This window comes from Procambarus clarkii, chromosome 58 (assembly GCF_040958095.1).
Source record: "Procambarus clarkii isolate CNS0578487 chromosome 58, FALCON_Pclarkii_2.0, whole genome shotgun sequence".
Taxonomy (NCBI): domain Eukaryota; kingdom Metazoa; phylum Arthropoda; class Malacostraca; order Decapoda; family Cambaridae; genus Procambarus; species Procambarus clarkii.
Genome location: NC_091207.1, coordinates 8882850 through 8896778, shown reverse-complemented (window position 1 = coordinate 8896778; position 13929 = coordinate 8882850). Strand labels below are relative to the sequence as shown.

General features: G+C 44.6%; 1 protein-coding gene across 2 annotated transcripts in view; it reads right to left on the bottom strand.

Moving 5' to 3' along the window:
* Positions 1 to 12581, bottom strand: part of LOC123767964 (Cyclin-dependent kinase 12) — a 140344-nt gene extending 127763 nt beyond the window's left edge. Inside the window, exon 1 of one of the 2 annotated variants that reach the window (XM_069306520.1) lies at positions 12306 to 12581. The gene's annotated coding sequence lies outside the window, so the exon portion shown is untranslated. Of the gene's footprint in view, positions 1 to 12073 lie in introns of both variants that reach the window. The other variant, XM_069306522.1, reaches the window with a different exon arrangement.
* Positions 12582 to 13929: the final 1348 nt, after the last annotated feature.

Here is a 13929-nt window from a genome sequence, read left to right as displayed (position 1 = left end):
ACTTCAGTATCCAAAAATCTAGTTTCTGACCAATTCTCACCATTTTTACATGTAGTGTGTACCGATGTCTGCTCTACAATCCCTATAGAATTGTTTTTCATAAACTCTAAACATTTGGAGTAATAAATTTTTGTTGTCTAAATTTGTGCATATTTCAAATGCCATAGTGACTTTTATTTTTACAGTAAACTATACTGAAAACCTATATTCTAAATATATAAAAATGAATATCATATGCTATTCTGAGAGCTTAACAACACCAAATGAACAGTTGGTGATTTTTTATATTTTGTAGCCGATTTCAAAATCTGAAGTTTTCAATATTCAATTTTATAATTATTTTTTATTTTCTTGTTTTTCAAGTTACACTGGTATCATTTAGACAAAGTCGGAGCATTTGCCTAAAAGATTATTCACAAAACATTTGAAAGTTTCAGAAAATTTTAAAAACCGAGTTCAGTGTAACACATCATATGATGTTTTGCGCAGTTTAGGGGTTAATGGGCTAATGGGTAAGGAACAGGACAAAACTGAACTGACAGGACAGAACTTCAGAACTGAAGGACGAAGAGAACTTATCAGAGACGAAGTCTCCAGCTGAAGGAATGTAATAAGTAGGGTCCTCCAAGGCTAGTTCCTGGGACCACAACTGTTCCTAATTTATGCAAATGATCTACCCGAGGGAGTGAGCTCGTACATGTCAATATTTGCACACTGTAAAACTAAAGGGAACTGTAAAAATGGAGAACTGAAAAATCTTACAGGAAGACCCTGACAAACTCTAGGAGTGGGTAAACAAATGGTTGCTGGAGCTCAGTTCCAGTAAGTGTATGGTAAAGATGGGGAAGGGAGAAAGACAATAAGATGTTGACACCATAAATGAAGAGCACCTACAAGAATAGACAAGAGATTTGGGAGTGGATATAATCCAACACTAACACCAGAGGCACACACGGGCAATGTGACAGGAAGCATACCTGGAGAGGGTTTCTAGAGTTCTTCTACTCCCAGAGCCTAGCCTGAGGTCAGGCTCTACTTGTGATAGCTTGGTCCAACAGGCTGTTGCTTGGAGCAACCTGCAGGCCCACATATCCACTACAGCCTGGTTGGTTCGGCACTTGAAGCAAGAACTTATCTAAGTGCCTCTTGAATACAGTCACCTTTGTTCCAGCAATATTTCTAATGCTTGCTAAGAGGGTCTTGAACAGCTGTGGACCTCTGATGTTCAGTGTTCTCTGATTGTGCCTATGGCACCTCTATTTCTCACTGGTTCTATTCTGCATTTACTTCCGTGTCTTTCGTTCCAGTATGTTATTCTACTGTGCAAATTTGGGACCTGGCCTTCAAATATTTTCCCATGTACAGTACAAATTATTTGATACCTCTCTTATCTCCTTTCCAAAGAGTGCATTTTGAGAGCTTTGAGACGGTCCCAATAAGTTAAATGATTTATCGTTTCTATGCGTGCCGTTTTTTGCTGTGGGGTCTCTGGATTTGAACATTCTCACAATCCATCCTTTCATTTTTCTGGCCGCTGCTATATTTGCTCAGTTATGTTCACTAAATGTCAGGTCATCAGACATCATAATTCCCAGCTTTTTTACATGTTGTTTTCCTTCTATAATTGTGTCTGTGTCCTGTACCCTGTATTTTGTTTAACTTCCTCGTTTCCATCACACCTAAGTACAGTACCTGGAACTAGTCACCGTTAAACATCATGTTACCTGTACAGTATTTTCAGTTGCCCAATTGGAGACCTTATTAATATCTGCCTGCCGTTTTTCAGTGTCTTCTACAGAGGAAATTTTCATGCTGATTTTTGTATCTGCAAAGGATGACACGAAGCTGTGACTAGTATTTTTGTCTATATATCCAAGATAAAAATGAGAAATAGCAGGGATGCAAAGACTGTGCCCTGAGGTACAGAGCTTTTCACTGCACTTGGGCTTGATCATATTTGATTGACCCTCACTCTCTACATTCTGTTTGACAAAGTTGAAAATCCAACCAGAGGTATAAAAAGCTCGACCTCCAATCGGATGTAAATCAGGTCTTTCAATGAACCACAGATAATATGTTGTTTAATAAAAGCAAATTCCAGTTCCTGTGCTGTGGAATAAACGAAAATGTAACAACAAAAATATAGTGATACGAATATTGCAAATATTCTTTGAACAATAAAGCAGGTATTACAATACTGTGCTGGTTCACCACTGCCACTTGTCTTAGTGGGAGCATCTTGGGGGAGCAAAAGAACTCCCACAACCTCATCCAGGTACAATAAAATCTGCCATAAATAGGAATACCTTAATTGTTATATCTTAGCCTGACTAGTCACAAATACATTTTCACATGGCCATCCATTCAGTTACTGGCCACATTCAATGGTGCTGAGCTTGAAAGTGCCATGAGGCCCTACAAAGAAATCTACAATAACTCCACGAAGGAGGAGATGGGATGATGAGGGGTCAAGGAGATGGGATGACGAGGGGGTCAAGGAGATGGGATGACGAGGGGGTACAAGGAGATAGGATGACGAGGGTGGACAAGGAGATGGGATGACGAGAAGGGTCAAGGAGGAGATGGGAAGATGAGGGGGTCAAGGAAATGGTATGACGAGGGGGGACAAAGAGGAGTTGGAATGACAAGGTGGGACAAGGAGGAGATGGGATGACAAGGGGGGTCAAGAGGAGATTGACGACAAAAAGAGATTTGGGACGAAAAACGGAGATAGCTCCAATAGAGGCAGTCAAGAGAGGCACAGATATAAACAACCTGGAGAAAATAAAAACTGAGAATATTTGCAAATTCTATGCACAAGGCATCTGCAAATATGGGAAAAACGGCGTAAAATGCACTTTTCTGCATCCTCGAAAATTGCAGGAACATGTTGGCGAAGGGTACATGCCGTTTTGAAACAGTGTGCAGATACTTCCACCCTAAACTATGTTAATCTTCAGTTAATGAAAAAATTGTTAGACTTCAGTGCCTGGAATTCCATGTGAGAGGTACACAGTATTATACCTGAGAAGATCAATATGATAGTAATGGAAATTTTTTAGAGGAAGGCAGAAACAGAGTAAAACATTTTTTAGAGGAAGGCAGAAACAGAGTAAAACATACAAGAGAGAGGAACAGGCAGATAGAACAACTGCAGGATTATGGAGGGGGGAGGGAGATACCCACAAGACTGGAATACAAGTCGTCAACAAGCACACAGGTACTACACCACACAACACCCACACTACTACCAACACTGGACGAAACACTACCAAATCAGAACACCCTGGACACCTGGGTGGAGAGAGGGGGGGGGGGACTACCAAAGCCCACCAGAAGTGACAAAGTGGGAAAGCAATCATAGTTGCAAACATACTAGGCCTAAAGTCAAAATCAAGAAACAAAGTTTTTAAATGGCCTTCTAATAAAATCAAACTCAATATTTGGTGCATTTACAGAAACCTACACAAAAGACTACATGGATAATGAAATGTGGATCTCAAATTATAATCTATATAGATGTGACAGTAATTAGGTCAAGTGGAGGAGTAGGTCTGTATATTACAGAGGAACTGGCATGCACAGAGCTCCTGAACTTGACCAATGAGGTGGTAGTTACTTGGAATCAAGGTAGAAATTATAAATCTAATTATTATTCATACAAACTGCCAGATGCAACACTTGTGGAATTCACTGAACAGATACACAAAATAGAGACTATTCTTGATAACCTAGCAAACCCAGTACCAGATATTATCTTTTTTGGAGACTTCAATCTACCCAGTTTAAAATGGAGAATAGTAAATACTGTAATAACATTATAGCAGGAAATCAACCTGGAAATAACCAACTACAGGTCAGAGAACTACTGAGATTGTGTGACACATACTCGCTCAATCAACAGATTACAAAACCAACTAGGAACGAAAACACGCTGGACCTGATATTCACGAACAATGATGAGCTAATCAGAGTTATTACAATCTCAGACACTACATACTCGGACCACGAGATCATTAAAGTGCAAACTAACATTAATAACGGTAGTAGGCCCAGAAGAAACAACAATCGGGAAGGGTGTTTCAGTAAATTCAATTTTAATAATAAAAGAATAGACTGGGGAGAAAATAAACAGGAAACTTACATTCAATGGGAAACTGTTCTAAGTAATACAAATCCTACACAAGGAATAGAAAAACTAACTTCTGAAGCATATCAAGTCTTTCTGAAATGTGCTTTTGAGGAAAGCCAGAAAGAGGTCCAACATAGAAAGAGAATACAGACGACACTACAAAAGAAGAAAAAAAAATAACGGAAATGCTTAAACAAACATGACTCTCCATACAAAGAAGGAGTAATTTAAACAGGGAAATTGAAGAAATCAAACAGAGACTGAAGCATTCATATCAGACTGAAGAAAGGGAACTAGAACAGAAAGCAATTCAAGAAATAAAGAAAACCCCCAAATATTTCTTCACATATGCAAAATCAAAAGCAAAAACCACTGCCAGTATTGGACCTATTCGTACAAGTGAAGGTTCATACACGGAGGATGACAAAGAAATCAGTGAAATCCTAAAAATGCAGTATGAGGACATGTTTAACTCAAAAAAAAAAAAGCATGAAAGTGGAAGATCAGGACAACTTCTTTAACCGTGATATCCAAACCACTGTAAATATAACTGATATCAACACGAGCATGGCAGATTTTGAAAGGGAAATTGACCACATGCCCATGCATTCAGCCCCAGGGCCACTCATGGAATTCAATTTTTATAAAAAAATGCAAGGTGCCAGTAGTTCAGGCACTCAGTATGGTGTGGAGTAAGTGCTTGGAAATGGGAGATAAGATATGCGCTTGAATCAGCAAACATAGCCCCCCCCTACACAAGGGAGGGAGCAAAGCATTGGCAAAGAATTATAGACCAGTTGCACTAACGTCCCACATAAAAGAATTTGAGAGAGTGATCAGGAGTCAGGTCACTAGTTTCCTGGAAACCAATGACCTCCACAACAAAGGCCAACATGGATTTAGAGCAAGAAGATCATGCCTCTCACAATTACTTGACCATTACGACATAATCACCGAGGCATTAGAAGAAAAACAGAATGCAGATGTGGTATACACGGACTTTGCAAAGGCATTCGATAAATGTGACCATGGAGTGATAGCACACAAAATGAGGTTAATGGGAATAACTGGTAAAGTAGGACGCTGGATACTCGGTTTTCTGGCGAACAGAACACAGAGTAACAGTCAACCATATAAAATCAAGTCCAAGAGCAGTTAGAAGCTCTGTAGCTCAAGGTACAGTCCTTGCACCACTGCTTTTCCTTATTCTCATATCAGATATAGACTTAAATACAAGTCACAGCTTCGCATCATCCTTTGTAGATGACACAAAAATCAACATGAAAATTACTTGTGTTGAAGACATTGAAAAACTACAAGCAGATATTAATAAACTTTTCGACTGCACAGCAGACAATAACATGATATTTAACAGTGATGAATTCCAGGTACTCAGGTATGGTAAAAATGAGGACCTTAAACATAATACAGGGTACAAAACACAATCAAATCTGCCCATAGTAGGAAAGCAGCATGTAAAGGATTTGGGAAATTTGATAAAAGCACATATATGGCATACACAGATGCGATAAAGCATCTAAATTATTGGGATCGTCTCAAAGCTCTCCAAATATACTCACTAGAAAGGAGACGAGATATCAAATGATATATATGTGGAAAATACTGGAGGGCCAGGTCCCGAATCTGCACAGGAAAATAACAACATACTTGAGTGAACGATATGAAAAAATGCAGAATAGAACTAGCGAAGAGCAAGGGTGCCATAGGCACAATCAGAGAGAACTGTATAAACATCAGAGGTCCACGGTTGTACAACATTCTCCCAGCGAGCATAAGAAATATTGCCGGAACAACCGTGGACATCTTCAAGATAAATCTAGATAGTTTTCTCCAAGGAGTGCCGGACTAACTGGGCTGTGGTGGGTATGTGGGCCTGTTTGCCGCTACTAGCAAACGCCTGGTGGACCAAACTCTCACAAGTCAAGCCTGGCCTCGGGCCGGGCTTGGGGAGTAGAAGAACTCCCAGAACCCCATCAACCAGGTATATGTGGGCCTGCGGGCCGCTCCAAGCAACAGCCTGGTGGACCAAACTCTCACAAGTCAAGCCTGGCCTCGGGCCAGGCTTGGGAAGAACAACAACTCCCAGAACCCCATCAACCTGCTTGATGGGGTTCTGGGAGTTCTTCTACTCCCTCACTTCGACTTGTGAGAGTTTGGTCCACCAGGCTGTTGCTTGGAGCAGCCCGCAGACCCACATACCCACCATAGCCCGGTTGGTCTGGAACTTTTTAGAAAACAGTCTAGTTTTTCTTGAAGATGTCCACAGTTCCAGCAATATTTCTTATAGTCGCTGGGAGAACGTTGAACAACCGCGGACCTCTGATGTTTATACAGTGTTCTCTGATTGTGCCTATGGCACCTCTGCTCTTCACTGGTTCTATCCTGCATTTTCTTCCATATCGTTCACTCCAGTACGTTGTTATTTTACTGTGTAGATTAGGGACCTGTCCCTCCAGTATTTTCCATGTGTATATTACTTGGTATCTCTCTCGTCTCCTTTCTAATGAGTACATTTGGAGAGCTTTGAGACGATCCCAATATTTTAGGTGCTTTATCGTGTCTATGCGTGCCGTATATGTTCTCTGTACTCCCTCTATTTCAGCAATCTCTCCTGCTCTGAAGGGGGAAGTGAGTACCGAGCAGTACTTGAGTCGGGACAGCACAAGTGATTAAAGGAGTACAACCATTGTGATGGGATCCCTGGATTTGAAAGTTCTCGTAATCCATCCTATCATTTTTCTGGCTGACGCAATATTTACTTGGTTATGCTCCCTGAACGTTAGATCGTCGGACATTATTCCCAAATCCTTGACACGCTGTTTTCCTACTATGGGCAGATAGTAGGAAAACCAGGTATCAAGCAGGTATTGAGGAAAGAGGGAGAGACCCAGCTGCAGCTCGGTACCCCTTTATAAATACAGTACTGAATATATAAATGAAAATGACTGGTTGAAGGGAAGAATGGTAAGTAGATGGGGCGAGGGGGAGAAAAGGGGGAAGGAGCAGGTAAAGGGGAAGAAGGGAGTTGGTGGGAAGAGAGGGAAGGGGAAGAGGGGTCCAAAAAAATGGAAAGGGGGTAAAAAAAGGGAAAGAGGGGGGCAGAAAGGGGGAAAGAGAGGGGGGCAGAAAAGGGAGAAAAGAGGGGGCAGAAAAGGGAGAAAAGAGGGGGCATAAAAGGGAGAAAAGAGGGGGCAGAAAAGGGAGAAAAGAGGGGGGCAGAAAAGGGAGAAAAGAGGGGGCAGAAAAGGGAGAAAAGAGGGGGCAGAAAAGGGAGAAAAGAGGGGGGAGAAAATAGGGGGCAGAAAAGGGAGAAAAGAGGGGGCAGAAAAGGGAGAAAAGAGGGGCAGAAAAGGGAGAAAACGGGGCAGAAAAGGGAGAAAACGGGGCAGAAAAGGGAGAAAAGGGGGCAGAAAAGGGGGAAAGAGGGGGCAGAAAAGGGGGAAAGAGGGGGCAGAAAAGGGGGAAAGAGGGGGCAGAAAAAGAGAGGGGGGGGCAGAAAAAGGGGGAAAGAGGGAGCAGAAAAAGGGGGAAAGAGGGGGGGGCAGAAAAGGGGGGAAGAAAAAGGGGGGAAGAAAAAGGGGGGAAGAAAAAGGGGGGGAAAGAGGGGGCAGAAAAAGAGGGAAAGAGGGGGCAGGGAAAGAGGGGGCAGAAAAAGGGGGAAAGAGGGGGCAGAAAAAGAGGGAAAGAGGGGGCAGAAAAAGAGGGAAAGAGGGGGCAGAAAAAGGGGGAAAGAGGGGGCAGAAAAAGGGGGAAGGAGGGGGGCAGAAAAAGGGGGAAGGAGGGGGGCAGAAAAAGGGGGAAGGAGGGGGGCAGAAAAAGGGGGAAGGAGGGGGGCAGAAAAAGGGGGAAGGAGGGGGGCAGAAAAAGGGGGAAGGAGGGGGGTAGAAAAAGGGGGAAGGAGGGGGGTAGAAAAAGGGGGAAGGAGGGGGGTAGAAAAAGGGGGAAGGAGGGGGGTAGAAAAAGGGGGAAGGAGGGGGGTAGAAAAAGGGGGAAGGAGGGGGGCAGAAAAAGGGGGAAGGAGGGGGGCAGAAAAGGGGGAAGGAGGGGGGCAGAAAAGGGGGAAGGAGGGGGGCAGAAAAGGGGGAAGGAGGGGGGCAGAAAAGGGGGAAGGAGGGGGGCAGAAAAGGGGGAAGGAGGGGGGCAGAAAAGGGGGAAGGAGGGGGGCAGAAAAGGGGGAAGGAGGGGGGCAGAAAAGGGGGAAGGAGGGGGGCAGAAAAGGGGGAAGGAGGGGGCAGAAAAGGGGGAAAGAGGGGGCAGAAAAGGGGGAAAGAGGGGGCAGAAAAGGGGGAAAGAGGGGGCAGAAAAGGGGGAAAGAGGGGGTAGAAAAAGAGGGAGCAGAAAAAGAGGGAAGGAGGGGGCAGAAAAAGGGGGAAAGAGGGACAGAAAAAGGGGAAAGAGGGACAGAAAAAGGGGGAAAGAGGGGGCAGAAAAAGGGGGAAAGAGGGGGCAGAAAAAGGGGGAAAAGAGGGGGCAGAAAAAGGGGGAAAAGAGGGGGCAGAAAAAGGGGGAAAAGAGGGGGCAGAAAAAGGGGGAAAAGAGGGGGCAGAAAAAGGGGGAAAAGAGGGGGCAGAAAAAGGGGGGGAAAGAGGGGGGGCAGAAAAAGGGGGAAAGAGGGGGGCAGAAAAAGGGGGAAAGAGGGGGCAGAAAAAGGGGGAAAGAGGGGGGCAGAAAAAGGGGGAAAGAGGGGGGCAGAAAAAGGGGGCAGAATAGGGGGAAAGAGGGGGCAGAATAGGGGGAAAGAGGGGGGGCAGAATAGGGGAGAGGGTGCAGGATATGGGAAAAGCAGGAAATGAGAGATGGGAAAAGGGGGGGGGGAGAAGATGGGGAGGTGGGGAAAAGGGAGGAAGAGGGGGGAAGAAGAGTGGCAGAAGATGGGGAGAAGAGGGGGCAGAAGATGGGGATAAGAGGGGCAGAAGATGGGGAGAGGAAAAAGAAAGGGGGTGGGATTGGGGGGGGTAGAGGGGAGTGACTATTCCAGGCACTACCGAGTACCTCTCCTATAAGTCATTATAATAACTTATGCGTGCAAAATGACAGATTATGACAAAATGTAGATTTATAAAAAAAAAAAAAAGATCGAAGGCACGTAAACAAGTACTGAACTAGTATAGTCAAATCCTACACACATTTCAATAGAGCTTATTTTCTAATTCTTAAAATGAGAGGATGGGTTTGCTTAGGTTTTAAAATGAAGCCAACCATCTCGGGTGCAAGGTGACCGGAATCATTCTAAACCGGGATCAGGGCAGTACTTTAAATAGTACTGCCCTGATCCCGTATTTTGCAGAGTGGGCATTTTTGACACAGTGGGCATGTTGCAGTGAGCATTTCGTTCATAATGTCTGATTTCCTCCTGCATATTTTATATATGGCAAGTTTTATATGTGCACAGAAATTAATATTTCACACATTCCAAACTAAAATCAACATTGGTCTACGAGTTCGGTTGCAAACCCAAAGTACAACTCCGGCCAAGCTGAAAACAGGCAGCACCTTACAAACTTTACAAACACCAGACTATACCCAACTAATACATTAATAATGTATAAAACATGTAGGATCTTGTAGTGCAATTAACCTCATGTTCGAGGCTAGTTCGAGGCAATTGGGGATCCTGGGTCCAGTTCCCAGGTGAGACAAATGTTAGGCACATTTCTTTTAATCTAATGCTTATGTTCACGTTGCAGTAAATAGGTACCCAGGAGTTAGGCTGTGGTATTACATCCTGGGAAGGGTCTGTAGTTCAACCTTTGAAGACCTCAATACAAGCCTAACATATATACATACATAGGCTTCATACATCGGGACAAGCCTAACATACTGTATATACATACATACATAGGCTACATACATCGGGACCAAAGAGCCAAAAGCTCAATCCCCACAAGCACAATTAGGTAAGTGCATACACGCAGGCATTTTGTTGCTAACAAAATGAATTACTAGAAAAAATTCACAAGGGCCGTGACGAGGGTTCGAACCTTCGTCCCAGAGGATCCCAGACGCTCCCTTAATCGACTGAGCTACGGCATGGTAAAGGAATGAAAGTGTAATGAAGTAAGGGCGAAGAGGTAGAACGGCCTATTGACATAGCTCGAGTGCATGGGGGAACTGCATAAATCCCTGGTTTGTGTCTCGGAGAGACTGCAGGATCCGTTGGTAAGTCAGGATGATTTCCCGGTTGCAATTCTTTTACCATGTCGATTGCTAAGTCGATTTAGGCAGCGTCTGGCATCCTCTCGGACGTAGGTTCGAACCCTCGTCACAGCCCTTGTGGATTTGTTCATTTGATGCATCGCGCTATTGTGATTTCTGTGTGTAATGAATTACTAATTATTAGATTGTCTACTAGCAGTGTACAAATACAACATATACAGTAGACAAAATGAGCACTGTATTCTGTAAACTATTCAAGTAAGCCAGTTTATTTCTGCATTATAAAAGATACAGTGGTTCACGTCAGCTAGACAAAGTGATAAGTAACGTCTGCAAATATAGAAGTTCCTGCAAATACCGTACTGAGGTTTAAAAGTTGTTTCACATGTTTGTGTATGGTGGGGGCCTGACAGCTGAGTGTACAGCACTTCGGAGTCATACTCCTGAGGTTCCGGGTTCGATCCCCGGCGGAGGCGGAAACAAATGGGCAGTTTCTTTTACCCTGATGCCCCCTGTTACCTAGCAGTAAATAGGTACCTGGGAGTTAGACAGCTGCTACGGGTTGCTGCTTCCTGGGGATGTGGAACAAAAAGGAGGCCTGGTCGAGGATCAGGCCGCAGGGACACTAAGCCCCAAAATCATCTCAAGAAAACCTCAAGATGATGCACTCACGTTGTACGCGGGCATTTTGACAATGCTCGTTTTCCAACTGGAAAAACCCATCAGTGGTTCCCCACTTTTTTGGAATCATGGCACTATTTTGTAATATGAACTTAAAAAGAGCTCCTCCACCCCCCCTGACGCAGCGAACACTATGCACGGGACCGTCGGTCTCGCCAGTGTTCTCTCTCGTCTCTTGTCTAGCGAGTACATTTAGAGAGCTTTGAGACGATCCCAATCAGCATAATAAATAAATATATATAATATATATATGACAAAACATAATCAATAATATCTCACAATATACCAAGTCATTACCACTGGAATGTGTTAAATGTAAAATATGAGCAATACTTGTGTAGTTATAATTACCTAAGTGTAGTCACCGGACGAGAGCTACGCTCGTGGTGTCCCGTCTTCCCACCACTCTTTAAAATGACAATGTTATTTTATTGGTGTATTATATTTATGTGCGGCTTAGCGAGCCCCTCGACGGACCTCAGAGAGCCGAGGGGCAGACGCAGCCTCCGCTACTCCGGCCTCCTCACACCTACACCGATCTTACTCCCTCCCTAAACTTACTGCAACGTGGCCTTGGGTTGGCTTAGGTTAGGCCGGCCTCGAGTGGGTTCGGCTGGCTTAGGTTAGGCCGGCCTGGCGTGGGTTAGGTTAGGCCGGCCTCGAGTGGGTTCGGCTGGCTTAGGTTAGGCCGGCCTGGCGTGGGTTAGGTTAGGCCGGCCTGGCGTGGGTTAGGTTAGGCCGGCCTCGAGTGGGTTAGGCTGGCTTAGGTTAGGTTAGGCCGGCCTGGCGTGGGTTAGGTTAGGCCGGCCTGGCGTGGGTTAGGTTAGGCCAGCCTGGCGTGGGTTAGGCTTGGAGTATAAAATGCTGAGATATACGTGACTAGTGTCATGCCATGTGTGTAGGGGGGGATACATGGCCTATATACACCTATACACCAGCCATACAAAACATACATAAACACATACAACAACAACACACATAAATACAACAAGAGCAACAAGAGCAACACAAGAGGCGGCCCATAGGCCTATACCGCCGCCTACAATATTCCCACAAGAGTGAAAGTACTTTAATTACACAAACCTGCCAACCTGCTACTGACTGGACACACACAGGGTGGTGAGAGGCGAGTGTGTGAGGGCCCCCCCAGGGCGAGGGCCCGCGGTGAGGGCCCGACACTCACAGCTATGGGCCCCACACCAGGGCCCTCCGCCACACCCGGGCCACCTGGCGCCCCCACACACTCACCCCCGCCAATATGGCACCCCGGGGAGACGAGCGAGCACGGCCCGCAGGCACACGGGGAGCGGCTTACCTTACTGCTGAAATATTAGGATCTCGGCACCAATGGCGACGGCGATAACCGACGGCGGTCCTCCTCCGACCCTTGCCTCTCTTTCCGTTAGGTTATCCTCCCTTATTCCGGGATATCTCACCACAAGAGTGATCTTACGTTAATTTATTGATGCTATTCAAGCTCCACAGCCGTCAATGGTCTCTAGATTAAGCATATATCATAAGGATTTTTACGATACAAAATTATATCCCCCCTTGACCAGATTCTCTAGAAATCCAGAACTGTGGCGGTGACGTCACGACCAGCTGAGCCCCAGCACAGGTAGTGGGGAGCGGCGCCAAGTTTGAACCTCTACTCTCGCGCGCACTCTCATTATACATCTCTAATACAATGTATTGTAGCTATACAGTGTGTGATGCATCTGTTATACAATGCCTGTACCTGTAACGGGAGTTTGTAGAAGCATCTTAATCACTTTCAGTGGTTAAGTGTTTAGTATCATACTAGTTTCAAATAGTTTCTATAGACGCAATCTTATCCTGTCAATTTAGGAGAGATATAGGTGTGCATTTATATATATATATATATATATATATATATATATATATATATATATATATATATATATATATATATATATGTGTGTGTGTGTGTGTGTGTGTATGTGTGTGTGTGTGTGTGTGTGTGTGTGTGTGTGTGTGTGTGTGTGTGTGTGTGTACTCACCTATATGTACTCACCTATATGTGCTTGCAGGATCGAGCATTGACTCTTGGATCCCGCCTTTCTAGCTATCGGTTGTTTACAGCAATGACTCCTGTCCCATTTCCCTATCATACCTAGTTTTAAAAGTATGAATAGTATTTGCTTCCACAACCTGTTCCCCAAGTGCATTCCATTTTTCTACTACTCTCACGCTAAAAGAAAACTTCCTAACATCTCTGTGACTCATCTGAGTTTCCAGTTTCCACCCATGTCCCCTCGTTCTGTTATTATTACGTGTGAACATTTGATCTATTTCCACTTTGTCAATTCCCCTGAGTATTTTATATGTCCCTATCATATCTCCTCTCTCCCTTCTTTTCTCTAGTGTCGTAAGGTTCAGTTCCTTCAGCCGCTCTTCATATCCCATCCCTCGTAGCTCTGGGACAAGCCTCGTCGCAAACCTCTGAACCTTCTCCAGTTTCTTTATGTGTTTCTTCAGGTGGGGGCTCCATGATGGCGCGGCATACTCTAAGACGGGTCTCACGTAGGCAGTGTAAAGCGCCCTAAAAGCTTCCTCATTTAGGTTTCTGAATGAAGTTCTAATTTTCGCCAGTGTAGAGTACGCTGCTGTCGTTATCCTATTTATATGTGCCTCAGGAGTTAGATTAGGTGTCACATCCACTCCCAGGTCTCTTTCTCGAATCGTTACAGGTAGGCTGTTCCCCTTCATTGTGTACTGTCCCTTTGGTCTCCTGTCACCTGATCCCATTTCCATAACTTTACATTTACTGGTGTTAAACTCCAGTAGCCATTTCTCTGACCATCTCTGCAGCCTGTTTAAGTCCTCTTGGAGGATCCTACAATCCTCGTCTGTCACAACTCTTCTCATTAATTTTGCGTCATCTGCAAACATCGACATGTATGATTCCACTCCTGTAA